The sequence below is a fragment of the Pseudophryne corroboree genome, chromosome 4, assembly GCF_028390025.1.
Source record: "Pseudophryne corroboree isolate aPseCor3 chromosome 4, aPseCor3.hap2, whole genome shotgun sequence".
NCBI classification, from domain to species: domain Eukaryota; kingdom Metazoa; phylum Chordata; class Amphibia; order Anura; family Myobatrachidae; genus Pseudophryne; species Pseudophryne corroboree.
The window spans coordinates 630091044-630110449 of record NC_086447.1 but is presented as its reverse complement, the minus strand read 5'-3'; positions in this window follow the sequence as shown (position 1 = coordinate 630110449).

The following is a 19406-nucleotide window of genomic DNA, read 5'->3' as shown; positions in this document are numbered from 1 at the left end:
TCGAATCCAAAATCTGCACCATCCGATGCTGAGATGATGACGATTTTGTTTGGAATCCAAGCCTTGTGGAAAAACACGATCCACAGTATGGATTCCCTCGGATCCCTGAAATTCGTGCGGACTCGCTTTTCAGGAAACCGAGCACGCACATCTCTAATTTAGACATTTATATATACACACATACACACACACACACACACACACACACACACACACACACACACACACACACACACACACACGCATAGAACCCCCCCCCCATCCTCCTGTGAATCCTGCATGTACCCTTGAGACTACAGAGAAGAGATTAAAGCAATATTTCTGTGTTGTTGTTTTTTTGAGAAACTAAAAGAGCATTAAGGGGTCTATTTACTAAGCCTTGGATGGAGATTAAGTTAACGGAGATAAAGTACCAGCCAATCGGCTCTTGACTGTCATTTTTCAAACCCAGCCGATTGGCTGGTACTTTATCTCCGTTGACTTAATCTCCATCCAAGGCTTAGTAAATATACCGCTTAAACCCCAAATGGAGTATGTTACTGCTACTGCTGCTTCTACTAATAGTTTTGGGCAGTATAAGGAACCACAAGCTTGCACCTTGGTTAAGAAGAGTTTTGAAGTCAGGAAGTCAATCTTGAAATAGATAGTCCATCTTACAGGCAGCCTGGGAACGGAATGTAGAGCGTGTGCTATGTGGTAGAAAAAAGCCATTTAGGTAACAGCCTGCATGCTGCATTCTGTTGTACAAGCTGCAAACGGTGGAATTCTTTTACTGGGAGATCCAGGTACAAGGCATTATAGTAGTCTAAACAAGGGGATACAAATTCATGTAAGAGGGTAGGCAGATCTTTCGATGGTATTAAGTGCTTGATCCATTCCTGGCTATGTTCCTCAGAAGTCTGACATCAACGACAGGATGTAATGTTGCTTGAGTCTGGTGACTGTGCGGGATGCTGGACAAACTCGGATGTTTTTTTAAAGGGGCAATCACTTACAAGGCATTTAAAGGGGCAATCACTCACAAGGAAAAACCTTGCATTGTAAGCGATTGCACCTTTAAAAAAAAGTCAGAGTTTGGACTCGGGCGGCATTACATCCCGCCGTTGATGTTTAAGTGTCAAGCAACAATCCAGGACAACACGAAGATCCACATGGCCAATGTTTCATAACTCCAAACCCCCAAGTGTAAGAACCTCTGTTTAATCTGGATTCAGTTGAAGCCAACTGGCACTCATCCACTCCTGGAGTCTGTTGATATCATACGAGCACTTTTAATAATATTGTGTTATTTTTTTTCTCTTTTATGCCTTTATTCTTATTATAACAGATCCATATTTTTGGGGGGTTTATCGACACAATCTGTAAAGTAGAAATGTTTTCTCTTCTTAAGGAACACATGTAACTTTGGAGTCACAGACCAGGTTTACTTTACAGCGCCACTTAGAATATCACCCCTGCTTAGATAGGAGTGCAGTTACTAATAGGCAAACGCAAACTGTCAAACTCAGAATACTAGGTCAGATAAACAGTGCTCTGAGATCCATGATTAATATAACAATCTCTGCATAAACGGAAGGGCGGCAAGTCTAAATGTCACAAATTTGCATAATTTAGACATACCCCCATGATGCAAACCCACAATTCATGGCATAGTGACTTGCCAGCCCGGCCCTATCCCTAGAAGCCTACCACAACGTCTACTCTCCGGGGTTCCATAGAAGTAGGTAAGCATGCAATGGTTTCCTTAAACGTAATTTATGTTTCATCAAACTACAACACATGGAATAACATCTTTTTTGGATTTCCTTGATTTTTAAAATTGCAAATTAGTCATATCAGGCATACAACTTTCTATACAGGCACCATGCAAAACCTTACAGGTAGTGTTTAGATGTGGCATGACAGAGTAATTAGTAAAGTTGCAGAAGCCTAATTGTACATGATATACATTAATACTGTACTGATAAACCATATAAACACAAAAGAGAATATTTTCTTGACAGATTTTAGTATATGTAGCATCTCATTGAGGTTGGATCTCTATTGAGACAGAAAGTGAGATTTTTTTTAGCCCTGCTTCTGCTAAAAAACTGATGATGAGTATGTTTGGTTCTCAGAGAACTGAACCCCCCAAACTTCACGATCCAAGCTGGGAACCGAGTCCCGCTCGGGACTTCCCACCAGACTCAGATCCCAGAATGAGGCAAAATGTCATCATCCGGCAGTCAGATTCTCGCAGGTTTTGGATTCCATATAAAGAGCCGTGCATCACCACCTTTTTCACTCTGGATTTGGAGAGTAAGTGAAACAGACCTCTGTCTCTCCCTGTGGGTGGTGTGCTGTTAGGGGTGCTGTCCTGTTACTGTGCTGTTAGGGGTGCTGTCCTGTCAATTTGGAGTCATCTGCTGTTAGGGGTGCTTCAGCTGTACATGGGTGTTGCTGTCCTGTCACTGTGCTGTACAGGGGCACTGTCCTGTATTCTGTAAAATTACAGGGGTGCTGTGAAAATACAGAGGTGCTGTGTAAATAAATGTACACTGGCCCTGTCCTGTATGATGTACAAATACAGGGGTGCTATGGTTAAAATAAAGGTACACTGGCCCTGTCTTGTATGCTGTAAAATCACAGGGATGTTGTTAAAATACAGGGGTGCTGACCCTGCCCTGTATGCTGTAAAAATACAGGGGTGCTGTGAAAATACAGGGGTGATGGTTCTGTCCTGTATGTTGTAAAAAATACAGGGGTGCTGTGTAAATAAATGTACACTGGCCCTGTCCTGTATGCGGTAAAAATACAGGGGCGCTGTTGTTAAATCAAGGTAAACTGTCCCTTTTCTTTTATGCTGTAAAAATACAGGGGTGCTGTGAAAATAAAGGTAGACTGGCCCTGTCCTGTATGCTGTAAAAATACAGGGGTGCTGTTGTTAAATCAAGGTAAACTGGCCCTTTTCTTTTATGCTGTAAAAATACCGGGGTGCTGTGAAAATAAAGGTAGACTGGCCCTGTCCTGTATGCTGTAAAAATACAGGGGTGCTGTTAAATCAAGGTAAACTGTCCCTTTTCTTTTATGCTGTAAAAATACAGGGGTGCTGTGAAAATAAAGGTAGACTGGCCCTGTCTTGTATGCTGTAAAATTACAGGGGTGTTTTTAAAATACAGGGGTGCTGGCCCTGTCCTATATGCTGTAAAAAATGCAGGGGTGCTGTGAAAATAAATGTACACTTGCCCTATCCTGAATGCTGTAAAATATAGGAGTGTTGCTAAAATAAAGGAACACTGGCCCTGTCTTGTATGTTGTAAATACAGGGGTGCTATAAAAATAAATGTACACTGGCCCTGTCCTGTATGCTGTAAAAATGCAGGGGTGCTGTAAAAAGAAATGTACTCTGGCCCTGTCGTTTATGCTGTAAATTGGGTATTGTTAAAATACAGGGTTGCTGGCCCTGTCCTGTATGCTGTAAAAATACAACAGTGCTGTGAAAATACAGGGGTGCTAGTTCTGTCCTGTATGCTGTAAAAATACAGGGGTGCAGTGGAAATAAATGTACACTGGCTCTGTCCTGTATGCTGTAAAAATACAGGGGTGCTGTTGTTAAATTAAGGTAAATTAGCCCTTTCTTTTATGCTGTAAAAATACAGGGGTGCTGTGAAAATAAATGTACACTGGCCCTGTCTTGTATGCTGTAAATTACAGGGGTGTAGTTAAAATACAGCGGCGCTGGCTCTGTCCTGTATGCTGTAAACATACAGGGGTGCTGTGAAAATACAGGGGTGCTGATTCTGTCCTGTATACTGTAAAAAAATTCAAGGGTGCTGTGAAAATAAATGTACACTGGCCCTGTCCTGTATGCTGTAAAAATTCAGGGGTGTTGTTAAAATAAAGGTACACTGGCCCTGTCTTGTATGCTGTAAATACAAGGGTGCTGTGAAAGTAAATGTACACTGGCCCTGTCCTGTATGCTGTAAAAATACAGGGGTGCTATCAAAATAAATGTACACTGGCCCTGTCCTGTGTGCTGTACAAATACAAAGGTGCTGTGAAAATAAAGGGGCACTGTTCTGTGTGCTGTAATAATAAAGGGGTGCTGTCCTGTGAAATGTAGAAAAACAATTTGGAGGAAAAAATTGTGAATGATCAGGAATACTGGCCCTGTCTTGTATGCTGTAAATACTGGGTTGCTGAAAAAATAAATGTTCACTAGCCCTGTCCTGTATGTTGTAAAAATAAAGGGGTGCTGTGAAAATAAACGTACACTTGTCCTGTAATGAATGCTGTAAAAATACAGGGGTGCTGTGAAAATAAATTTACACTTGCCCTATCCTGTATGCTGTAATTACAGGGGTGTTATTAAAATACAGGGGTGCTGGCCCTGTCCTGTATGCTGTAAAAATACAGGCGTGCTGGTTCTGTCCAGTATGCTGTTAAAAATACAAGGGTGCTGTGAAAATAAATGTACACTGACCCTGTCATGTAGGCCGTAAAAATACAGGGGTGCTGTGAAAATAAAGGTAGAGTGGCCCTGTCTTGTATGCTGTAAAAATTTAGTAATGCTTTGAAAAGAAATGTACCCTGTCCCTGTCTTGTATGCTGTAAAATTACAGGGGTGTTGATAAAATACAGGGGTGCTGGCCCTGTCATGTATGCTGGAAAAATACAGTGGTGCTGGTTCTGTCCTGTATGTTGTAAAAAAAAACAGGGGTGCTGTGAAAATAAATGTAAACTGCCGTATCCTGTATGCCGTAAAAATACAGGGGTGTTGTTAAAATAAAGGTACACTGGCCCTTTTCTTTTATGCTGTCAAAATACAGGGGTGCTGTGAAACTAAATGTACACTGCCCTGTCTTGTATGCTGTAAATGACAGGGGTGTAGTTAAAATACGGTGGTGCTAGCCCTGTCCAGTAGTATGCTGTAAACATACAGGGGTGCTGTGAAAATACAGGGGTGATGATTCTGTCCTGTATGCTATAAAAAAATTCCAGGGTGCTGTGAAAATAAATGTACACTGGCCCTATCCTGTATGCTGTAAAAATGTAGGGGTGTTGTTGTTAAAATAAAGGTACACTGGCCTTGTCTTGTATGCTGTAAATACAAGGGTACTATGAAAATAAATGTGCACTGGCCCTGTCCTGTATTCTGTAAAAATACAGAGGTGCTGTCAAAATAAATGTACACTGGCCCTGTTCTGTATGCTGTAAAAAAACAGGGGTGCTGTGAAAATAAACGTACACTTGTCCTGTCCTGTATGCTGTACAAATACAGGGGTGCTGTGAAAATAAATTTGCACCGGCCCTGTCCTGTATGCTGTAATTACAGAGGTGTTAAAATACAGGGGTGCTGGCCCTATCCTGTATGCTGTAAAAATACAGGAGTGCTGGTTCTGTCCTGTTTGCTGTAAAAAATACAAGGGTGCTGTGAAAATAAATGTACACTGGCCCTGTCATGTAGACTGTAAAAATACGGGGGTGCTGTGAAAATAAAGGTAGACTGGCCCTGTCTTGTGTGCTTTAAAAATTTAGAGATGCTGTGAAAATAAATGTACACTGACCCTGTCTTGTATGCTGTAAATTACAGGGGCGTAGTTAAAATACAGTTGTGCTGGCCCTGTGCTGTATGCTGTAAACATACAGGAGTGCTGTGAAAATACAGGGGTGCTGATTCTGTCCTGTATGCTATAAAAAATGTAAGGGTGCTGTGAAAATAAATGTACACTGGCCCTGTCCTGTATGCTGTAAAAATTCAGGGGTGCTGTGAAAATAAATGTACACTGGCCCTGTCCTGTATGCTGTAAAAATACAGGGGTGCTGTCAAAATAAATGTACACTGGCCCTGTCCTGTATGCTGTAAAAATTCAGGGGTGTTGTTGTTAAAATAAAGGTACACTGGCCCTGTCTTGTATGCTGTAAATACAAGGGTGCTCTGTAAATACAAGGGTGCTGTCAAAAGAAATGTACACTGGCCCTGCCCTGTATGCTGTAAAAACACAGGGGTGCTGTGAAAATAAATGTACACTTGTCCTGTCCTGTATGCTGTACAAATACAGGGGTGCTGTGAAAATAAATTTACACTGGCCCTGTCCTGTAAGCTGTAATTACAGGGGTGTTGTTAAAATACAGGGGTGCTGGCCCTGTCCTATAGGCTGTAAAAATAGAGGAGTGCTGGTTCTGTCCTGTATGCTGTAAAAAATACAGGGATGCTGTGAAAATAAATGTACACTGGCCCTGTCATGTAGGCTGTACATGCTGTGAAAATAAATATACAGTGGCCGTGTCTTGTATGCTGTAAAATCACAGGGGTGTTGTTAAAATACAGGGGTGCTGACCCTGCCCTGTATGCTGTAAAAATACAGGGGTGCTGTGAAAATACAGGGGTGATGGTTCTGTCCTGTATGTTGTAAAAAATAAAGGGGTGCTGTGAAAATAAATGTACACTGGCCCTGTCTTGTATGCTGTAAAATTACAGGGGTGTTGATAAAATACAGGGGTGTTGGCCCTGTCATGTATGCTGAAAAAATACAGGGGTGCTGGTTCTGTCCTATATGTTGTAAAAAAAACAGGGGTGCTGTGAAAATAAATGTAAACTGCCGTATCCTGTATGCCGTAAAAATACAGGGGTGTTGTTAAAATAAAGGTACAGTGGCCCTTTTCTTTTATGCTGTCAAAATACAGGGGTGCTGTGAAAATAAATGTACCCTTGTCCTGTCCTGTATGCTGTACAAATACAGGGGTGCTGTGAAAATAAATTTACACTGGCCCTGTCCTGTAAGCTGTAATTACAGGGGTGTTGTTAAAATACAGGGGGTGCTGGCCCTGTCCTATATGCTGTAAAAATAGAGGAGTGCTGGTTCTATCCTGTATGCTGTAAAAAATACAGGGGTGCTGTGAAAATAAATGTACACTGTTCCTGTCATGTAGGCTGTAAAATTACAGGGGTGCTGGGAAAATAAATGTACACTGGCCTTGTCTTGTATGCTGTACAAATTCAGAGGTGCTGTGAAAATAAATATACACTGGCCCTGTCTTGTATGCTGTAAAATCACAGGGGTGTTGTTAAAATACAGGGGTGCTGTCCCTGCCCTGTATGCTGTAAAATACAGGGGTGCTGTGAAAATACAGGGGTGATGGTTCTGTCCTGTATGTTGTAAAAAATAAAAGGGTGCTGTGAAAATAAATGTACACTGGCCCTGTCCTGTATGATGTACAAATACAAGGGTGCTGTGAAAATAAATGTACACTGGCCCTGTCCTGTATGCTGTAAAAATACAGGGGTGCTGTTGTTAAAATAAAGGTACTCTGGCCTTGTCTTGTATGCTGTAAAAATACAGGGGTGCTGTTAAAATAAAGGTACACTGTCCATGACTTGTGTGCTGTAAAAATTCAGAGATGCTGTAAAAATAAATGTACACTGGCCTTGTTTTGTATGCTGTAAATTACAGGGGTGTTTTTAAAATACAGTGGCGCTGGTACTGTCCTGTATGCTGTAAACAAACAGGGGTGCTGTGAAAATACAGGGGTGCTGATTCTGTCCTGTATGCTATAAAAAAATTCAAGGATGCTGTGAAAATAAATGTACACTGGCCCTGTCCTCTATGCTGTAAAAATTCAGGGGTGTTGTTGTTAAAATAAAGGTACACTGGCCCTGTCTTGTATGCTGTAAATACAAGGGTGCTGTGAAAATAAATGTACACTGGCCCTGTCCTGTATGCTGTAAAAATACAGGGGTGCTGTCAAAAGAAATTTACACTGGCCCTGGCCTGTATGCTGTAATTACATGGGTGTTGTTAAAATACAGGGGTGCTGGCCCTTTCCTGTATACTGTAAACAGACAGGGGTGCTGGTTCTGTCCTGTATGCTGTAAAAAATACAATGTTGCTGTGAAAATAAATGTACACTGGCCCTGTCATGTACGCTGTAAAAATAAAGGGGTGCTGTGAAAATAAAGGTAGACTGGCCCTGTCTTGTGTGCTGTAAAATTACAGAAGTGTTGTTAAAATACAGGGGTGCTGGCCCTGTCCTGTATGCTGTAAAAATACAGGGGTGCTGTGAAAATACAGGAGTGCTGGTTCTGTCCTGTATGTTGAAAAAATACAGGGATGCTCTTGCCGTATCCTGTAAAAATACAGGGGTGTTGTTAAAATAAAGTTACACTGGCCCTGTCTTGTATGCTATAAATACAGGGGTGCTATGAAAATAAATGTACACTGGCCCTGTCCTGTATGCTGTAAAAATACAGGGGTGTTGTGAAAATAAATGTACACTGGCCCTGTCCTGTGTGCTGTACAAATACAAAGGTGCTGTGAAAATAAAGGGGCACTGTTCTGTGTGCTGTAATAATAAAGGGGTGCTGTCCTGTGAAATGTAGAAAAACAATTTGGAGGAAAAAATTGTGAATGATCAGGAATACTGGCCCTGTCTTGTATGCTGTAAATACTGGGTTGCTGAAAAAATAAATGTTCACTGGCCCTGTCCTGTATGCTGTAAAAATACTGGGGTGCTGTCAAAATAAATGTACACTGGCCCTGTCCTGTATGCTGCAAAAATACAGGGGTGTTTTGAAAATAAATGTACACTTGCCCTGTCTTATATGCTGTTCAAACACAGGGGTGCTGTGAAAATAAATGTACACTGGCCCTGTCCTGTATACTGTACAAATTCAGGGGTGCTGTGGAAATAAATGTACACTGGCCCTGTCCTGTATACTGTACAAATTCAGGGGTGCTGTGAAACTAAAGGGGCACTGTTCTGTGTGCTGTAATAATAAAGGGGTGCTGTCCTGTGAAATGGAGAACAAAAACTTGTAGGAAAAAATAGTGAAAGATCAGGAACCAGTTCCCAGTAATAGTGCTGAGCTGCTGCTGCTGCCACCAGTCATGCCATTGATGATGCAGGTGGCAAGGAAAGGCTAAAGCCTTGGCCTATGTTCATGACTAGTGGTTCAGCTTCTCATGAAGATGGAAGCCTCCTCCCTCTCGAAAAATAAAAAAAATAAACCTTGTTAAGGCACAGGAAAAAACAACTGTGCATTCGGAGATATCACAAATCCCCAAGGAGAGTCCATGTGTGTCCGCAGTTGTGATGTCTAGGCCTGACATTCCCAAACTATTATGGTAGGAGGAGGCTCCTACCATAATTTTCACCCCCTCTGCAAGTGCTGGGAGGAGCACTGCCAGTCCAGTTGCTGATATTGAGATTGAGGATGTCACTGTAGAAGTAAACCAGGATAAGGAGGATATTGGTATAGCTTATTGGTATAGCTGGCGCTGAGGAGGAAGTTGACGATGAGGATTCTGTTGGTGATGTGGTTTGTTTGAATAAGGCACCAGTGGAGACAGTTGTTGTCCATGGGATGAAAAAGCCCATTGTCATACCTGGGCAAAATACCAAAAAATCCACCTCTTTGGTTTGGAATTATTTCTCTGTGAGGATGAGGACGTAAACACTGAAAGGGGTGAGGAATCGGAGGATGAGGATGACATCTTGCCTCTGTAGGACCAGTTTGTGTAAGCAGAGATTAATTGCTTCTTTTTTGGTGTGGGTCCACCAAACCAATTATTTCAGCCACAGTCATGTCTCAGACCCTGTCGCTGAAATGATTGGTTTGTTAAGTGTGCATGTCCTGTTTATACAACATAAGGGTGGGTGGAGGGCCCAAAGACAATTCCATCTTGCACGTATTTTCTTTGTCTGCGGCATCATTCCAGGGGTGCTGCCCTATATGGGGTGCTGCCCCTCTACCCTATCAGTCCAGGGGTGCTGCCCCACTGCCATTTAAGTCCAGGGGTGATGTTGCCTGTCTGCTGTGCTGTGCAATTCTCCAGGGGTGCTGCCTATGCTGTATAAGTCCAGAGGTGCTGCCTATCTGCTGTATAAATCCAGGGGTGTTGCCGTATAATTCCAGGGGTGCTGCTGTACTTGATCCTAGGTTTAAATTAAAGCCTAGAGCAGAATATGAAACAAGCTTCAACATCACAACCAGATTTATGAAAACATATAGTCGCAAAGGTGGAAATGGAATTTGCAATTTTGACGAAGTGTTTTTTTTTTATAAAGTGGAGAGAGACCACATTTTTGGCCAAAGCCAGTCATACTCAGAAGAGACAGAATTATAATCCAGCACAACTGCTGGAGAAAACTAGATTTTCCAAACACACCTATGTCTATATGTCTACCATATAATTTCAGGGATGCCCTGTTTGAACCCGCTCATCTACAGTACATCTTCTAGTGTGCACTGTGTACCCAGCAGTAGAGAGATGTTCTTCTCAATTATTTCATGTTAGGGACTCAAATAAATGTCTCCAACTAGTTAACCTTAATTTTTGATTTATTATTAATGTTCCACATTTTGGGATTATATGCAAGATACACATTTGTTGTACAGGGTTCTTTTCCTTTATTTTGTAACTGTTTTCTCCTTAATAATTGTACAATGTAAGGGCTGCATAGGGTTATCGCAAGATCTCGCGGTTTTAGAAGAACATAGTTTCAGTGATCTTGCATTACATCAGCTTTCCATTGCACTGCAGCACTAGATGGGCCAGGAGCTCCTGTGAGGCAAAACTGTTACTGAATAAGGCCCAGTATGGAGTTTCATGGTGGCTTACAGCCAGGAAGATGTCGGGCTTGTCAGGCTGAGACATGCTGTTGGCACAAAGGTCAGCATTGCTTCTTCTCACAGTCCTACTTATAGTAGGAAATGAGTTTTGACTGTAGAGTGGTAAGCTCCACTAGGGGCTCAATAACAAAAAATTCACTGCACAGTCCTGCTTAGCACTGTACCGAACCCACCCGAAATCAACTTGCCCAATCCGGGGCTGCTGTGGGGGCTCACGAGGGGCTGCTAAAACATCTAAGGGGCTGCTTTATTTAAAAATAAAATCTTAATAAAATAAACAAGATACACAGGTTTGCTCACATGCGTGTAATTGGGACACACAGGTATGCCCACATGCGTGTAACTGGGAGCGTGAAAGAGAAAAATAAGGCATCTGCCACGAAATATGTAAATAAAAATGCAATAAAATAATGGAAAAAAAGAAACCCACGAGATTTTCATAAAATATGTCTCCAGACTCAGTGGAGGAGAAAATATCCAATCTTGATCCTATGGTATACACCAGTTTATTTGCATCCCAACATTAAATCCGAGATTATCTTAATCCCTGAAAATGGAGAAGGGGGTACAAATTCGGAGGCTTTGGCCCCTAGTTTTTTAGTTTGTCTTGTATCAACGAATCTGATGAGGAATTGTTACTAAAGCAAATTGAAAGAGCAGCAGGAGTAGGAGACATAGTAGTGATGGGAGATTTTAACTATCCAGAGATAAACTGGAAAAACGATTCATGTGATACTGCTAGGGGCAATATGTTTTTAAACACACTTAATGATAACTACTTAGTCCAACTAATTGAGGAACCAACTAGGTACAATGCAATCTTAGACCTGGTGTTAACAAACAATGGGGATTTGGTATCAGGTATTATAGTAGGGGAACCCATAGGAAACAGCGACCACAATATGGTCACATTCAATATCAGTTTCCATAAACAGCCCTATACTGGCTCAACCAGGACTCTAAACTTTAGCAAAGCAAATTTTGAAAAGATGAGGGTATTTTTCAGGGATATTGAATGGGAAGGTTTGTTTTTAGGAAAAAATACTACGGAGAAATGGGAGGTGCTAAAATTCCTGCTAGCTAAAAATACACTCAAATTTATTCCTATGAGTAGCAAAAAAAGGAATAAAAATCATAAACCGATGTTGCTTAACAAAAAGATTAAGGAACTTATGGGCAAGAAAAGGCGAGCATTTAAAAAATACAAATCTGACGGGGAAGCAGAGTCATTTCAGCACTATAAGGAATGTAACAAAATTTGCAAAAAGGAAATAAGAGCGGCTAAAGTAGAAACTGAAAAACTAGTAGCAAAGGAAAGCAAAGCGAATCCCCAAAAATTCTTTAAATACATTAATAGCAAGAGATTAAAGAAGGAGAGTAGAGGCCCTTTAAAAGACAAGCTGGGAGTCTTAAGCAAAAATGATAATGATATAGCGGATATACTAAATGAGTTTTTTTCAACAGTATTCACTAGAGAGGACCCAATTCAGGGACTGACACACAATCTCAATAATGAGAATATCCCACTGATAGGTACTTATTTAAGTGAGGAAGTAGTCTGTGACCGATTAAAACATTTAAATCACCAGGGCCCGATGGTATTCACTAGAGATGAGCGCCTGAAATTTTTCGGGTTTTGTGTTTTGGTTTTGGGTTCGGTTCCGCGGCCGTGTTTTGGGTTCGACCGCGTTTTGGCAAAACCTCACCGAATTTTTTTTGTCGGATTCGGGTGTGTTTTGGATTCGGGTGTTTTTTTCAAAAAACCCTAAAAAACAGCTTAAATCATAGAATTTGGGGGTCATTTTGATCCCAAAGTATTATTAACCTCAAAAACCATAATTTCCACTCATTTTCAGTCTATTCTGAATACCTCACACCTCACAATATTATTTTTAGTCCTAAAATTTGCACCGAGGTCGCTGTGTGAGTAAGATAAGCGACCCTAGTGGCCGACACAAACACCGGGCCCATCTAGGAGTGGCACTGCAGTGTCATGCAGGATGTCCCTTCCAAAAAACCCTCCCCAAACAGCACATGACGCAAAGAAAAAAAGAGGCGCAATGAGGTAGCTGTGTGAATAAGATTAGCGACCCTAGTGGCCGACACAAACACCGGGCCCATCTAGGAGTGGCACTGCAGTGTCACGCAGGATGTCCCTTCCAAAAAACCCTCCCCAAACAGCACATGACGCAAAGAAAAAAAGAGGCGCAATGAGGTAGCTGACTGTGTGAGTAAGATAAGCGACCCTAGTGGCCGACACAAACACCGGGCCCATCTAGGAGTGGCACTGCAGTGTCACGCAGGATGGCCCTTCCAAAAAACCCTCCCCAAACAGCACATGACGCAAAGAAAAAAAGAGGCGCAATGAGGTAGCTGACTGTGTGAGTAAGATAAGCGACCCTAGTGGCCGACACAAACACCGGGCCCATCTAGGAGTGGCACTGCAGTGTCACGCAGGATGTCCCTTCCAAAAAACCCTCCCCAAACAGCACATGACGCAAAGAAAAAAAGAGGCGCAATGAGGTAGCTGACTGTGTGAGTAAGATAAGCGACCCTAGTGGCCGACACAAACACCGGGCCCATCTAGGAGTGGCACTGCAGTGTCACGCAGGATGGCCCTTCTAAAAAACCCTCCCCAAACAGCACATGACGCAAAGAAAAAAAGAGGCGCAATGAGGTAGCTGACTGTGTGAGTAAGATAAGCGACCCTAGTGGCCGACACAAACACCGGGCCCATCTAGGAGTGGCACTGCAGTGTCACGCAGGATGGCCCTTCCAAAAAACCCTCCCCAAACAGCACATGACGCAAAGAAAAAAAGAGGCGCAATGAGGTAGCTGACTGTGTGAGTAAGATAAGCGACCCTAGTGGCCGACACAAACACCGGGCCCATCTAGGAGTGGCACTGCAGTGTCACGCAGGATGGCCCTTCCAAAAAACCCTCCCCAAACAGCACATGACGCAAAGAAAAAAAGAGGCGCAATGAGGTAGCTGACTGTGTGAGTAAGATAAGCGACCCTAGTGGCCGACACAAACACCGGGCCCATCTAGGAGTGGCACTGCAGTGTCACGCAGGATGTCCCTTCCAAAAAACCATCCCCAAACAGCACATGACGCAAAGAAAAAAAGAGGCGCAATGAGGTAGCTGACTGTGTGAGTAAGATAAGCGACCCTAGTGGCCGACACAAACACCGGGCCCATCTAGGAGTGGCACTGCAGTGTCACGCAGGATGGCCCTTCCAAAAAACCCTCCCCAAACAGCACATGACGCAAAGAAAAAAAGAGGCGCAATGAGGTAGCTGACTGTGTGAGTAAGATAAGCGACCCTAGTGGCCGACACAAACACCGGGCCCATCTAGGAGTGGCACTGCAGTGTCACGCAGGATGGCCCTTCCAAAAAACCCTCCCCAAACAGCACATGACGCAAAGAAAAAAAGAGGCGCAATGAGGTAGCTGACTGTGTGAGTAAGATAAGCGACCCTAGTGGCCGACACAAACACCGGGCCCATCTAGGAGTGGCACTGCAGTGTCACGCAGGATGTCCCTTCCAAAAAACCCTCCCCAAACAGCACATGACGCAAAGAAAAAAAGAGGCGCAATGAGGTAGCTGACTGTGTGAGTAAGATAAGCGACCCTAGTGGCCGACACAAACACCGGGCCCATCTAGGAGTGGCACTGCAGTGTCACGCAGGATGGCCCTTCCAAAAAACCCTCCCCAAACAGCACATGATGCAAAGAAAAAAAGAGGCGCAATGAGGTAGCTGACTGTGTGAGTAAGATAAGCGACCCTAGTGGCCGACACAAACACCGGGCCCATCTAGGAGTGGCACTGCAGTGTCACGCAGGATGGCCCTTCCAAAAAACCCTCCCCAAACAGCACATGACGCAAAGAAAAAAAGAGGCGCAATGAGGTAGCTGACTGTGTGAGTAAGATAAGCGACCCTAGTGGCCGACACAAACACCGGGCCCATCTAGGAGTGGCACTGCAGTGTCACGCAGGATGGCCCTTCCAAAAAACCCTCCCCAAACAGCACATGACGCAAAGAAAAAAAGAGGCGCAATGAGGTAGCTGACTGTGTGAGTAAGATAAGCGACCCTAGTGGCCGACACAAACACCGGGCCCATCTAGGAGTGGCACTGCAGTGTCACGCAGGATGGCCCTTCCAAAAAACCCTCCCCAAACAGCACATGACGCAAAGAAAAAAAGAGGCGCAATGAGGTAGCTGACTGTGTGAGTAAGATAAGCGACCCTAGTGGCCGACACAAACACCGGGCCCATCTAGGAGTGGCACTGCAGTGTCACGCAGGATGGCCCTTCCAAAAAACCCTCCCCAAACAGCACATGACGCAAAGAAAAAAAGAGGCGCAATGAGGTAGCTGACTGTGTGAGTAAGATAAGCGACCCTAGTGGCCGACACAAACACCGGGCCCATCTAGGAGTGGCACTGCAGTGTCACGCAGGATGGCCCTTCCAAAAAACCCTCCCCAAACAGCACATGACGCAAAGAAAAATAAAAGAAAAAAGAGGTGCAAGATGGAATTGTCCTTGGGCCCTCCTACCCACCCTTATGTTGTATAAACAAAACAAGACATGCACACTTTAACCAACCCATCATTTCAGTGACAGGGTCTGCCACACGACTGTGACTGATATGACGGGTTGGTTTGGACCCCCCCCAAAAAAGAAGCAATTAATCTCTCCTTGCACAAACTGGCTCTACAGAGGCAAGATGTCCACCTCATCATCATCCTCCGATATATCACCGTGTACATCCCCCTCCTCACAGATTATCAATTCGTCCCCACTGGAATCCACCATCTCAGCTCCCTGTGTACTTTGTGGAGGCAATTGCTGCTGGTCAATGTCTCCGCGGAGGAATTGATTATAATTCATTTTAATGAACATCATCTTCTCCACATTTTCTGGATGTAACCTCGTACGCCGATTGCTGACAAGGTGAGCGGCGGCACTAAACACTCTTTCGGAGTACACACTTGTGGGAGGGCAACTTAGGTAGAATAAAGCCAGTTTGTGCAAGGGCCTCCAAATTGCCTCTTTTTCCTGCCAGTATAAGTACGGACTGTGTGACGTGCCTACTTGGATGCGGTCACTCATATAATCCTCCACCATTCTTTCAATGTTGAGAGAATCATATGCAGTGACAGTAGACGACATGTCCGTAATCGTTGTCAGGTCCTTCAGTCCGGACCAGATGTCAGCATCAGCAGTCGCTCCAGACTGCCCTGCATCACCGCCAGCGGGTGGGCTCGGAATTCTGAGCCTTTTCCTCGCACCCCCAGTTGCGGGAGAATGTGAAGGAGGAGATGTTGACAGGTCGCGTTCCGCTTGACTTGACAATTTTCTCACCAGCAGGTCTTTCAACCCCAGCAGACTTGTGTCTGCCGGAAAGAGAGATCCAAGGTAGGCTTTAAATCTAGGATCGAGCATGGTGGCCAAAATGTAGTGCTCTGATTTCAACAGATTGACCACCCGTGAATCCTTGTTAAGCGAATTAAGGGCTCCATCCACAAGTCCCACATGCCTAGCGGAATCGCTCCGTGTTAGCTCCTCCTTCAATGTCTCCAGCTTCTTCTGCAAAAGCCTGATGAGGGGAATGACCTGACTCAGGCTGGCAGTGTCTGAACTGACTTCACGTGTGGCAAGTTCAAAGGGCATCAGAACCTTGCACAACGTTGAAATCATTCTCCACTGCGCTTGAGACAGGTGCATTCCACCTCCTATATCATGCTCAATTGTATAGGCTTGAATGGCCTTTTGCTGCTCCTCCAACCTCTGAAGCATATAGAGGGTTGAATTCCACCTCGTTACCACTTCTTGCTTCAGATGATGGCAGGGCAGGTTCAGTAGTTTTTGGTGGTGCTCCAGTCTTCTGTACGTGGTGCCTGTACGCCGAAAGTGTCCCGCAATTTTTCTGGCCACCGACAGCATCTCTTGCACGCCCCTGTCGTTTTTTAAAAAATTCTGCACCACCAAATTCAAGGTATGTGCAAAACATGGGACGTGCTGGAATTTGCCCATATTTAATGCACACACAATATTGCTGGCGTTGTCCGATGCCACAAATCCACAGGAGAGTCCAATTGGGGTAAGCCATTCCGCGATGATCTTCCTCAGTTGCCGTAAGAGGTTTTCAGCTGTGTGCGTATTCTGGAAACCGGTGATACAAAGCGTAGCCTGCCTAGGAAAGAGTTGGCGTTTGCGAGATGCTGTTACTGGTGCCGCCGCTGCTGTTCTTGCGGCGGGAGTCCATACATCTACCCAGTGGGCTGTCACAGTCATATAGTCCTGACCCTGCCCTGCTCCACTTGTCCACATGTCCGTGGTTAAGTGGACATTGGGTACAGCTGCATTTTTTAGGACACTGGTGACTCTTTTTCTGAGGTCTGTGTACATTTTCGGTATCGCCTGCCTAGAGAAATGGAACCTAGATGGTATTTGGTACCGGGGACACAGTACCTCCAACAAGTCTCTAGTTGGCTCTGCAGTAATGATGGATACCGGAACCACGTTTCTCACCACCCAGGATGCCAAGGCCTCAGTTATCCGCTTTGCTGTAGGATGACTGCTGTGATATTTCATCTTCCTCGCAAAGGACTGTTGGACAGTCAATTGCTTGGTGGAAGTAGTAAAAGTGGTCTTACGACTTCCCCTCTGGGATGACCATCGACTCCCAGCAGCAACAACAGCAGCGCCAGCAGCAGTAGGCGTTACACGCAAGGATGCATCGGAGGAATCCCAGGCAGGAGAGGACTCGTCAGAATTGCCAGTGACATGGCCTGCAGGACTATTGGCATTCCTGGGGAAGGAGGAAATTGACACTGAGGGAGTTGGTGGGGTGGTTTGCGTGAGCTTGGTTACAAGAGGAAGGGATTTACTGGTCAGTGGACTGCTTCCGCTGTCACCCAAAGTTTTTGAACTTGTCACTGACTTATTAGGAATGCGCTGCAGGTGACGTATAAGGGAGGATGTTCCGAGGTGGTTAACGTCCTTACCCCTACTTATTACAGCTTGACAAAGGGAACACACGGCTTGACACCTGTTGTCCGCATTTCTGTTGAAATAGTTCCACACCGAAGAGCTGATTTTTTTGGTATTTTCACCAGGCATGTCAACGGCCATATTACTCCCACGGACAACAGGTGTCTCCCCGGGTGCCTGACTTAAACAAACCACCTCACCATCAGAATCCTCCTGGTCAATTTCCTCCCCAGCGCCAGCAACACCCATATCCTCCTCATCCTGGTGTACTTCAACACTGACATCTTCAATCTGACTATCAGGAACTGGACTGCGGGTGCTCCTTCCAGCACTTGCAGGGGGCGTGCAAATGGTGGAAGGCGCATGCTCTTCACGTCCAGTGTTGGGAAGGTCAGGCATCGCAACCGACACAATTGGACTCTCCTTGTGGATTTGGGATTTCGAAGAACGCACAGTTCTTTGCGGTGCTACTGCTTTTGCCAGCTTGAGTCTTTTCATTTTTCTAGCGAGAGGCTGAGTGCCTCCATCCTCATGTGAAGCTGAACCACTAGCCATGAACATAGGCCAGGGCCTCAGCCGTTCCTTGCCACTCCGTGTGGTAAATGGCATATTGGCAAGTTTACGCTTCTCCTCCGACAATTTTATTTTAGGTTTTGGAGTCCTTTTTTTACTGATATTTGGTGTTTTGGATTTGACATGCTCTGTACTATGACATTGGGCATCGGCCTTGGCAGACGACGTTGCTGGCATTTCATCGTCTCGGCCATGACTAGTGGCAGCAGCTTCAGCACGAGGTGGAAGTGGATCTTGATCTTTCCCTAATTTTGGAACCTCTACATTTTTGTTCTCCATATTTTAATAGGCACAACTAAAAGGCACCTCAGGTAAACAATGGAGATGGATGGATACTAGTATACAATTATGAATGGACTGCCGAGTGCCGACACAGAGGTAGCTACAGCCGTGGACTATTGTACTGTACTGTGTCTGCTGCTAATATAGACTGGATGATAATGAGATGTAGTATGTATGTATAAAGAAGAAAGAAAAAAAAACCACGGGTAGGTGGTATACAATTATGGACGGACTGCCGAGTGCCGACACAGAGGTAGCTACAGCCGTGGACTACCGTACTGTGTCTGCTGCTAATATAGACTGGTTGATAATGAGATGTAGTATGTATGTATAAAGAAGAAAGAAAAAAAAACCACGGGTAGGTGGTATACAATTATGGACGGACTGCCGAGTGCCGACACAGAGGTAGCTACAGCCGTGGACTACCGTACTGTGTCTGCTGCTAATATAGACTGGTTGATAATGAGATGTAGTATGTATGTATAAAGAAGAAAGAAAAAAAAACCACGGGTAGGTGGTATACAATTATGGATGGACTGCCGAGTGCCGACACAGAGGTAGCTACAGCCGTGGACTACCGTACTGTACTGTGTCTGCTGCTAATATAGACTGGTTGATAATGAGATGTAGTATGTATGTATAAAGAAGAAAGAAAAAAAAACCACGGGTAGGTGGTATACAATTATGGACGGACTGCCGAGTGCCGACACAGAGGTAGCTACAGCCGTGGACTACCGTACTGTACTGTGTCTGCTGCTAATATAGACTGGATGATAATGAGATGTAGTATGTATGTATAAAGAAGAAAGAAAAAAAAACCACGGGTAGGTGGTATACAATTATGGACGGACTGCCGAGTGCCGACACAGAGGTAGCTACAGCCGTGGACTACCGTACTGTACTGTGTCTGCTGCTAATATAGACTGGATGATAATGAGATG